Source organism: Trachypithecus francoisi, unplaced genomic scaffold (assembly GCF_009764315.1).
Source record: "Trachypithecus francoisi isolate TF-2019V2 unplaced genomic scaffold, Tfra_2.0 Lachesis_group8, whole genome shotgun sequence".
Taxonomy (NCBI): Eukaryota; Metazoa; Chordata; class Mammalia; order Primates; family Cercopithecidae; genus Trachypithecus; species Trachypithecus francoisi.
Window position 1 is genome coordinate 77,550,799 of NW_022681473.1, and position 11,575 is coordinate 77,562,373.

At 39.2% G+C, this 11,575-nt stretch overlaps 1 long non-coding RNA gene across 1 annotated transcript; it reads right to left on the reverse strand.

Annotated features, from left to right (window-relative positions):
- Positions 1 to 10,042: 10,042 nt before the first annotated feature.
- Positions 10,043 to 11,097, reverse strand: LOC117080215. Its single transcript, XR_004435756.1, has 2 exons — positions 10,594 to 11,097; positions 10,043 to 10,215 (listed from the first exon to the last, which is right to left on the reverse strand). It is a non-coding gene; the product is annotated as an uncharacterized LOC117080215 (long non-coding RNA).
- Between the last annotated feature and the right edge of the window lie 478 nt (positions 11,098 to 11,575).

Here is an 11,575-nt window from a genome sequence, read left to right on the forward strand (position 1 = left end):
TTTGTTTTATATATCTGAGTGCTCCAGTGTTGGGTGCATATTTAAAATTGTTTTATCCTCTTTTGAATTGACCTCTTTATAATTGTATAGTGACTTTCCTTGTCTCCTCTTACAGTTTTTGTCTTAAAGTTTATTTTGTCTGATATGCATATCGGTACTCTTGCTCTTTTTTGGTTTCTATTGTCATGGAGTATTTTTTTCCATCCCTTTATTTGCCATCTATATGTGTCTTTATAGGTGAAGTGTGTCTTTTAAACAACAGATCCATGGGTGATTTTTCTTTTTAAATTTTATCTATTCAGCCACTTTATGTCTTTTGATTGGAGAGTTCAGTTTCCAACTGATCTGTTCTAGGCAACGGATCAATAGGTCTTGTGTTTTTTTCATCCATTTAGTCACTCTATGTCTTTTAAATGAAGAGTGAAGAGTTTAGTCCATTTACATTCAATGTTATTGTTAATAAGTAAGGACTCACTCCTGCCGTTTTGTTATTTGCTTTCTGGTTGTTTTGCGGTCTTCTCTTCCTTCCTTCTTTCCTTCCTATCTTCCTTTTAGTGAAGGTAATATTCTCTGGTGATATGATTTAGTTTCTTGCTTTTTATTTTTCATGTATCCGTTGTATGTATTTTGGTTTGAAGTTACCATGAGGCTTCCAAATACTATCTCATAACTCATTGTTTTAAGCTGATAAAAACTTAACACTGTTGCATAAACAAACAAAAAGAAAACTAATAAAGACTCTATTTCTTAACTTTTCCACTCCTCAACATTTTAACTGTTTGTTGTTACTATTTATATCTGTTTGTACTGGCTATGTCTTGAAAAGTTGTAGTTATTATTTTTGATTGGTTCATCATTTCATCTTTCTTCTTAAGTCACACAGTATTATAATATTTTGTGATTTTCTGTGTACTTACTATTAAGAGTGAGTTTTGTGCTCTTAATGTCCTTTTTTTTTTCTGATTGAAGTACTCCCTTTAGCATTTCTTGTAGGACAGGTCTGGTGCTGATGAAATACCTCAGCTTTTGTTTGTCTAAGGAAGTCTTTATTTCTCCTTCATGTTTGAAGGACAATTTAGCCAGATACACCATTCTAGGGTAATTTTTTTTCCTTTAGCACTTTAAATATGTCATGCCACTCTCTTCTGTCCTTTAAGGTTTTCACTGAAAAGTCTGCTACCAGATGTATGGGATCTCCATTATATGCTATTTGTTTATTTTCTCTTGCTGCTTTTAGGATCCTTTCTTTATCCTTGATTTTTGGATGTTTGATTATTAAATGACTTGAAGTACTCTTCTTTGGGTTACATCTGCTTGGTGTTCTATAACCATTCTGTACTTGGATATTTATATATTTCTCTATGTTTGGGAAGTTATTTGTTATTATTCCTTTGAATAAATATTTTTACGTCTGTCTCTCTCTACTCCCTCTTTAAAGCCAATAACCCTTAGATTTGCTATTTTGAGGCTATTTTCTAGATCCTGTAAGCATGCTCCATTGTTTTTTATTCTTTTTCTTTTGTCTACTCTTGTGTATTTTCAAATAGCCAGTCTTTATGTTCACTAATTATTTCTTCTGCTTGATCAAGTCTGCTATTAAGAGACTCTGATGCATCTTTCAGTATGCCAGCTGCATTTCTCAACTTCAGAATTTTGGCTTGATTATTTTTAATTATTTCAATTCCTTTGTTAAATTTATCTGATAAATTTCTGAATCCCTTCTCTGTTCTCTGAATTTCTTCAAAACAACTATTTTGAATTCTCTGTTTGAAGAAATATATCTTTGTTTCTCCAGGATTAGTCCCTGATGTCTTATTTAGTTCATTTGGTGTGGTCATGTTTTCATGGATTATTTTGATACTTGTAGATGTTCTTCAGTATTTGGGCATTGATGAGTTAGGTATTCATTTTAGTCTTCACAATCTGGGCTTGTTTGTGTCTATCCTTCTTGGGAAGGGTTTCCAGATATTTGAAAAGATTTGGTGTTGTGATCTAAGCTATATCTGCTTCAGGAGGGGCACCAAGCCCAGCAATGCTGTATTTTTTGTAGACTCTTAGAGGTACCACCTTCATGGTCCTAGACAAGATCTGAAAGCATTCTCTGGATTACCAGGCAGAGATTCTTGTGCTCTTCCCTTACTTTCTTCCAAACAAATAGTCTCTCTCTATCTGTTCTAAGCAACTAAAGCTGGGGGTGAAATGATGCAAAAATTCCTGCGGCCACCACTTTTAGTACTGCATAGATCAGACCTGGAGCCAGCAGAGCACTGGGTCTCTCTGAAGGCCTGCTGTAATCATTCCCTGGCTACTGCCTATGTTTGCTAAAAACCTGGGAGCTCTACAATTAGCAGGTGGCAAAACCAGCCTGGCCTATGCCTTTTCCTTCAGGGTGGCAAGTTCCCTCATGCCCTGAGCAGATCCTAGCTCCCAGATTACATTTCTAGACACACCTGGGCCAGAAGGGAATCTGCTACCTTGAAGGGAAGGATCCAGTCCTGGCAGGATTTATCATCTGCTAACTGAAGAGTCCTTGGGCCCTGAAAAACCAGCATCAACACCCAGGCACTATGTTAAGGACCTTGGGTGAGCCTCTCAGACTTGAGGGTTTCAGGTGAGACTCAGCACATTCCCAGTTATGATGACTATGGGGCGAGACTACTTCTGCTTGAGAAAAGTGGAGGGAAAAGTAAAGGGAATTTGTTTTGCACCTTAGGTACCAGCCTGGCCACAGAAATGTAGAGCAACAAGCGGGCTCTTGAGGTCCCCAATTCCAGGACTTAGTTCTTGCGCAGCATTTCTGGACTGAATCTAGTGTAAATGTTTCTCGTGCACATTGGGGAGTCATGAATAGCTTTGTAAATGAGGATCACAGAAAATGAACTCCAGATTCTCCAGTGCTATCCCAGGGTGGAGAGCCAGACAGGAGCCTACTGCCTTGAAGGGTAAGTCCCAGGCCAGGCATCATTCAGCACAACTGACTGAAGAGCCCCTGGGCCTTAACGGAACATTAGCAGTAGTCTGGCAGTACTCCCCATGAGCCTGGCCGTGGTGATAGAGTGAGGCTCCTCTGCCTTTGGAAAGGGGAGGGAAGAGTGGGAAGGGTTGCAATTTGTTGTTTGAGTGCCAGCTCAGTGGCAATACAATGGAACACCGGGTTGACTTCTAAGGCTTTTTGACTAGAGTCCCTGATTCCCTCTGAACCTGCTCAGGACTTGAGGGAACTTGCCACCCTGAAGGGAAAGGCATAGGCCTGGCTGACTTTGCCAACTGCTAAGGGCAATAAGCAGGCTCTTGAGGTCCCCAGTTCCAGGACTTGGCTCTTGGAGAACATTTCTGGACTGAGTCTAGTGTGCATGTTTCCTGCACACAGTGGGGAGTCATGAATACTTTTGTGAATGAGGATCATAGGAACTGAACTCTAGGTTCTCCAGTGCTGTTCCAGGGTGGCAAGCAGTCTGCCATTACATGTATGCCCTAGCCTGACACCAAATATGCAGGTGGTCCTGTACAATTGCACCATTATGATCAGTAGATCCAAATAAGTAAAGCCATAGAAAGGGGCTGCCTGCAACCCTGACATCTCCTATAAAGCTGTGGAGTCCTGTGGGGGCTTGGAAAGTAATCACACTGATGTTAATTGATGTCAATTGGAGAGCATTTTTAGTGATTTGGAAGATCAAAAGAAAATCCTTTAATGTAATTTTCAAGATCAGACTACGTGGCAGCTGTAAGGAATGAAGAAACCAGTGCCAGTGGACTCACTTATTACTGTAGGGGTCTACTGGTCACCAAGGTCATCTCCACTTGGATGTGCCCAGTCAGCAGGCAGACATAATTCAATCATTGTCCCTCCAAGGGCAACTCCAAGCCTGAAGCCTATCATAGGGAGTCTGAGAATCAGAGAAGGCTAGTGCTGATGAGTGCTCAGAAGCCTTTATCTGTCCCTGCTTCTGGCAAATAGAGGATCAGAGCCACAGACTGCAAAGCAGAGAAGACTTAATCATGGAGCCTAGGAGCCAATGATGACAGTTGAGCACTGTGAGGGACAGAGAATTGTAGCCTAAGGCTCTATGCTCTGTCACCATATTTTCCAAATAAAAAAGCCAGGGCATGTACTCTGACAAAGGATGTATTCCTACTTGTGATTAATTTTCATGGAAAGGCAAAGGGAGAAAACATTTACAGTATAAACTGTCCTGGAAAATTCACTTGGAAAATGGATGCACAGTCTTACAAACTGTAGGAGGACAGGGAATCAAATGGCTGCAGTGGTTTGAGAGGAAGCTGTTCCAAGTTGCAGTTCTGTGTTTGAAAGGATAAAAGTGCCAGCCACAGCAGGAAAAAAGAGAGAAAGTGTGACATCTCCTAAAGTATGCCTGTCTTAGAGTATGCATTCAATAAATATTTATTACTGAATAAATGAATAAATAAATTGATAGCCACAAACTACACAAGGAATATCAGCTATACTAGAAGCAGATAAGCAATGATGTTCCCAGGCTATAGAAAGAATTGACGTCATTTCCCAGGCCTTCCTGTTCAAAGTATGGTCACTGAGCAGCAACACTGGCATCACCTGCGAACTTCTGAGAAACGCAAAAATTTGGAATCCACCGTGACCTACTGAGTTAGAGCTTACATTTTAATCAGCTCTCCAGGTGATCAAGTGCACTTTAAAACTTGAGAAGCTCTGCTCGGAGGGCATGCCCAGTTACAGGAAGTAAGAAAGACAGATGCGTAGGATCCGGGGTGTGTGGGAACCCAGGGTGTGTGGGAACAGTCTGAGAATTGGGTAATCCGGGACCTAAACAATCATAGTTTAAGAGCTGTGAGGAAAGGTAGTTAAAAATCACAGGTTTCCTGAAGGACAAACCCACAGAATGAAGTATAAACAGAAACAACCACAAGTTGAGAGAGGTGATTATAGTCAGAGGTTGTGTGAGAAACAGACCAGGCACAAGAACAGAATAAATGAGAACTGTCTAATGTAAGGGTCTACACACATCTAAATAAATAAATAAAAATTGAATTCAAAAATTTCCCTGGTGTCAAACATAAAAGAGAACTCCCTCTGGCTCTTTATTTTATTTTATTTTATTTTATTTTAAGCATTCCTTTGGAGAGCTTGGAATTATAAATGCTTTCTGTGACTGAGCTGCATGTAAATCTTTTTAAAAGCTGAATAAGCCTCTTAATAGTTTTGCTTCCCAGGAATGCCTTTCTTGTGGGCATTAAAATGTGAAATCAGGGAGGGTACTGCCCTGTCTTCCTGCCTCTGAGGGAGTTTACCTTAGGTGCCGGCTCCAAGCTGAAACTAACTGCTCACCATAAAATTAAAGTCTTATTTTTCCTATGATTAGAGACAATTAACCTGTATGTAATAGATTGTATCTGTCTAGAAATATAATTGGTGAGATTTCTTTGTTTTGTAATCTCTTTAGTGGACTGTCCGTGACCCACATCGCAGTCTGGTTTAATGCTTGATTATTAATATGACTTCATTCACTGTTGCATGTTGTGAAGACGATCATTGTGGGTTCGCAGGATATTTTACTTTTAATTCTTTCCCCAACAGCAATAATGGGGACAACAATTGGACAGTCTGTTACCGACTGTGTGTAGGTAAAATGATTCTCATTACAACTGTTGAAGGACAGCAGAGTCAAAGTGGATGGTGGCTTGATTTGTATCTGAGAGTTCATGATATATAGTAATAGGTATTCATTACATCTCTTAAAATGGAATTAAAACTGTTTGATGGTGTAAAAGCAGGAATTGCATTTTAGGTAGAAGAGACACAGTTCTGAGAGTCTAAATCTCTTGAGAACCTTTCCCTCTGTGGGAGCCAAGGTCCTAAAGGTTTGCTGAAAAAATACTGACATGATGCAGGAGAAAAAGCATACAAATCTATATAATGTGTATGCATGGGAACCTTCAGAATAAAGACCAAAAGATACAGGGGGATTTGTGAATTTTTATGCTTAGGTTCAAGAAAGCATGGATAGCCATGTAGAAGCATGGTTGGACAAAAAGGATGTGATCTAATCTTAATAGACGGAGTGGGGAAACTCAGCAAGGCCTGTCTGTCTGGATTCCTCTTGGCCTCTCTGAGCATGTGTTCCTTCTTTCTGGGTATGGGGCAGGACCCTCTCTAGAATGGGGGTTTTATGACCTGCAATCAAACAAGGTAGGTCAGATAATTTCCTTATGGTCAGTTTTTATGAAGAAAGGCAGAAGAAAACTTAGAGCAGTATTTTTAGGTTTTATGACTAGCTTTGGGAAAAAGGAGTTCCAGTTTCTATGACCTGCCTTAGGGATGAGGGATTCTAGTTTCTATAGCTGCTTTGGGGTAGAATGGGACTGAGAGACAGAAGGCCAGAAGAAGGTCAGAGATAAACTTTTGCGTCTGAGATTTTCATTTTGGGATTTTGTTTTCTGAGCCTCAACATCTCAAACTGGCAAGAATAGTGGTCTGTCTGGTTCTCAAAGTCACTGATGATGGCCCTGTGGAAAGCAAGCCTGAGCAACCTACCCTTGCCACCGCAGGAACCCTGCCTCTGAGGGCCTGGACGCAATCATATGTCCTGGCTCACTGATTTTGCCCAAGGGGATTATAGCCTAGGGCAGTAGGATTATCTATGAAACTGGTACTTCTTCTCCAGAGGATCCCCACAAGTGTTTGTTTGTTTCCTCAAACAGTTATTAAACATCCTGTGGTACCAGGGTCAGCACTAGGTACTGGTGGTATACGCTAGATAAAGCTCAGGTCTTACTCTCGAAGAGCTCCTAGTTTCTAGAGGAAGAAAAGCCTATCAATGATTATGGCAGAGGGTGGTAAATGCCATTATGAGTTCTGCACAAAAAATAGTAAAAGTTCTGAGGGAAACTGACAGCCTGGGGAAGGGTCAGGAAAGCCTTCTAAAAGGGAGGACAGCTGAGCCCTGTCTTGAAGCTGGAAATCCAATCTCTTTAGCCTTGACTCTCACGTTTCTTCTCTGTGGACTGGCTAGTTCCTAAGATCTAAACTTTCCAAATCTCAGCTTATGCAACCTCCATCAGGATCCCTTCAATGGTCCTGCAAAGCTAGGATAGGTGATACTTTTGTGTGCCTCATGAAGCCCCTGCCAGTCAGCCTCACAATACATTGTGAGCTCCTTTAGGGCAGGGACATTTTTGTACTCACCTCTGTATCTTCTGCACCTAGCATGGTGCCTGGCATACAGGTAGTAAGTACTTAATACGTACCTGTGAAACGACTGAATGTTAGGTGAGAAGCAGTTATTGAGGGGCATGAAAGAGGAGGTTTGGGAGGAAAGGGGCACTATTGACATTATCAATAGAGGGAACAGCATGAACATATGAAGGCAAAAAGCAGTTAAGTATTCTGTGTAATGAATGACAAATACTTCCAAGTTGCCAGAGCACACATTGGAAGGGAGAAAGTGGCAGGAGATACAACTGGGAAATTAAGCAGAGAGTGTGCTTCAGTTTAATGGTAAATGGAGTCAAGTGCCCTCCTCCATTGAACTGTTTCCCTTTGGCAGTTTCTGGGAGGATTGCCCATCAAAACTGACATCTACTTAATGTGTACATGGTACAGATGAGTCTCCCATGTGACCCACAGAGATAGAATATTTCCAGAAGTGGAATTAGAAAACAAATATGCTGGTCTTAAGTGCAGCCCATTGTGAACCTCTGGGGGACCTTCCCCAGAAAGAGAGTATTCATCTCAGAGGGAATCCTCATGCAAATTGGATTCAGGAATTTGGCATAACATGCAATCACAAATATATAATTAGCGCCTAATATGTTGCAGAATGTCTGACAAGACCCTGCTTGGCTAATAGGAGTTTTCAGCACATTGTGTTTATGGACAAGGTCCATGATACACAGACACTAAATCATTTAGCTTAGTGTCTATGTATCCCAATCTAACCCAGTTTTGAGACTTAGTACAATATAATCTTTAGTGGGACAAGAGCTGACCTCAGTAATAATAATAGGAGGAACCATGGAAATCAGGCAGGGTGGTGCATTGAGATAGATCTGGATGAGGTATCAGATGATCTGAATTCTGTTCCTTGCTCTGTCTGAAATGAGTTCTGTGTTCACTGACAAGTCATATACCTCTCTGACCCCCACATGCCTTATCGCAAAACAAGTTTTACTGAGTTGTTTTGAGAATAAAATGAGATTGTGGGTGTGGAACTCTAAAATAATAAACAATGTTGGCATTTTCTTACTAATAAAAATCAGTTCTGAAACTGATGAAGCAGTCACTTTGAGAGTAGCCCAGTGCCGGGGGAAATAAGGGACACAGAGAAATAAAGCTTCCTATTCCCACCTTCAAAATTTTGTTCTGTTTTACTTTGACAGTAAAGACAAAACCAACATGTACATATAATAGAGAACAGTTAAGCACTCACATTTAATGAAATCTGAGTTCAAATAACACAGTAATTATTGACAGATGGAGTTGCTAAGGAAGGCTGCAAGCTGGATGAGTTTACCTTTTCTTTTTTCCCTCCCTTTTCTTATCTTTCCCTATTGTCACTTTCAGAAAAAAACCATCACAAGTCTCCACACTTATTCATCATAAAAACTCCCAGCAAACCAGGACTACAAGGGAACTACCTTAATTTGACAAAATTTACTTACGGAAAAACCTACAGCCAATGTAATATTTAATGGTTACATTCAAGGCTGTCTGATCTCACACACTAATTCAATACTCTACTGGAGGCTGTGACAATCCAGTGAGGCATGAAAGGTTAATAAATGTCATTAAGTTTGGGAACAAATGTGCAGCTCTCTCTTCTTGCAGGAAACATTATTTTCTGTAGAAAATGCTAAGGAAACTACAAAGAAATTAATAGAATTAATAGGTGAGTGTATCAAGGCTGCAAGATACAAAGTCAATATACAAAATTAATTGTAGTTTTGTATATTAGCAGAAAATTTCAAAAATAATAAAAATATTTCCAGTATCTTCAAAAGATAAGCATAGAACACTTAGGTATAAATTCAATAAAATATGCTCAATACCTGTACAGTTAAAACTACTGAAGATTGCTAAAAGAAATTAAGAAGACCTGAATAAATGCAAGATGTACTATGTTCATGAGTTGGAAGACTCAATAGAAAATTATCTTCAGATTATATAAAATTCTAGAATGAGCCAAATAGTCTAGAACGGAAAAAATTCAGGACACTCTAGAGGAACAGAATTATTGATTGATCAAGGAATGGGCAGAGATATGCATTTACCAAAACTCATTAAGTTTTATATCTAAGAATTTTATGTTTCATTGAATGTAAATGTTATCTAAGGAAAGAATATAAATCATATTGATCATCTATCTATGTCTCTATCTCTCTCTCTATCCATACATACATTTGTGTGGTTGTGTTTTAAATATACATATATTTTTTAGATATAATCATTGAGAGGGTCTAAAAGCTATGACACACTAGTATCAATGAGCACATTTTGAGGCCAGATTTTGATTTCTAAATGTCATTCTCTGGTATAAAGAACTAAATCTCTTTGGAGAAATGAATGACCCCAGAGCTAAGGCAGAGGAACTATGAGCTGATCTTGGGACATTTTATTGTTCTAGAAAGTAAGGACTACACACACACACACACACACACACACACATTCATAATAAAGCAAATGATCAAAATGTACATACCTGGTAAATCTGGGTAAAAGTTACATAAGATTTTCTTGTACTTTTCTTGCAATTTTTGTGTAAATTTGAAATTATATTACAGTAAAAATTATCAAAAAAGTTGAGGGATAATTAAAAGTCAGAATAATGGTTACGTCTTTAAGGAAAAAGAGACAGAAAGAGGCTATGGGGAAAGGGCGTATAGGAGCATATGAAGACTTCTGAGGTGCTTGGAAATTTTTATTACTTAATCTCAGTATTAAACACATGGTTATCTTATAGTTATTACTGACACTCTCAATTTATACCTATTTCTATAGATATGATTACCTTCATAAAACAAAAAGAGACACCAATGGGACAATAAGTTAGCATCCAAGATGACACTATTTATTTGTGGTGAAGTCAGGGCTAAAGCCCAAATCCATCAAGTATATTTCTCTGTCAGATGATAATATTGGCAATGATAACAAAGTTAATATGCAGTTAGCCGGAGAACTCCAAATCCTGACCTCAACCTTCCATCTTTCTCTACATGGTCCTAAAGGGAAACACATGCACAGAAAAATGCCCTGTTGACTGAGAAGGCAAAACTTTAATGCTGACCAGATTCTTGATCCCTAAATGAGTAAGCTAGGCTAAGTGTAGACTTTTTCTAGACTAGAGACAGGCAGGTTTGACAAATACGGCAAATTAAATGGTCTTCTCCATCCCAGTCTCCCTAACTGTACCAAAATTTTGGATTGTGTGTGATCTTAATGAGACAAAAAGTTTTCACCAGAGCTCCCCAGTTGGCAAGAGGAACAAAAAGTCTCCGTCTGTCTAGGCTTATTTATATTCTGCTAAAACTTTTTTTCATTCTTAGTAAAAGCTGCCCAATTACGGTTCTTGCCCTCAACCAAGTAAAAATGATACTTACACTTGAGGTTGGAGTAGAAAGTGAGTTGTGAGCTTGTTGTGGCCAGTAGACAGTATCATCTGTTTTTATTTATAAGCTACCCTAGGGACCAACAATGAGACCACAGAGGCAGGTATACAACTAGAGATTCACCAGTAGTGTAAACATGAAAAACTTGACAAATTAGAGTCTGTGGTATCTCATGAATAAGTCCAATCATAACATTTCTTTGTCTGCTTTCTTATTATGTGACTATAAAAAGATGTCAACAGTGCATTTAAATTTTCCTGCAGAGAGGAAATATGCAGATCACAATGAAGGTAAGAATATGCTCACAACCATATGTTTGTTCTCACAAAAATATGTGCCAATATAAGAAATGTTCCATTTTGAAGTTTTTGGCACCATGTGGTGGTGGTGGGTTGAAACTTCCGTGGTGGGTTCTTTTGTTGTTTTTTCTCCTTTCATATTATATCTTTACATTTTTCAATCTAAAGATTTCTTTACTACCACCTCCTCCCTTACCTCCTCCCTACTCCCCGCTCCCCAACCTTGATCTTTTGTACTAAACACATTCCAAACAATGTCATATTTCATATACTTAGAGACAAAGGAAATGGTTGCTTAGCAACAAGGTCCTGGTAAAATTTTTAAGCATTCTTTTACTTTTACTTTCTATTTAGGGCAATGCTCAGGAAGCTGTTTTCAAGGAGATCCAGGACTACGAGAGAAAGTCTTCAAAAAATGTCTACGTAAAGCAGAGTGAGGAGGAGGAAGACAATAATTAAGGGTTTGTTGTCACAATGCAAGAGGCATTCTCAGTAACAGTGAGAATGGAGAGAAAGGATTGGAGAGACTTGGTCTAGGGTGGGACACAGAGAGCTTCACCTTTCCATTTTCTATCTGGCTCCTCTGACTTCTCCAAAACTTAACGTGGGATTCAAATCAATTAGCTGAGAATGAAAGACACAAAGGGAAGCCGACCCACACTGTGTCAGCCACT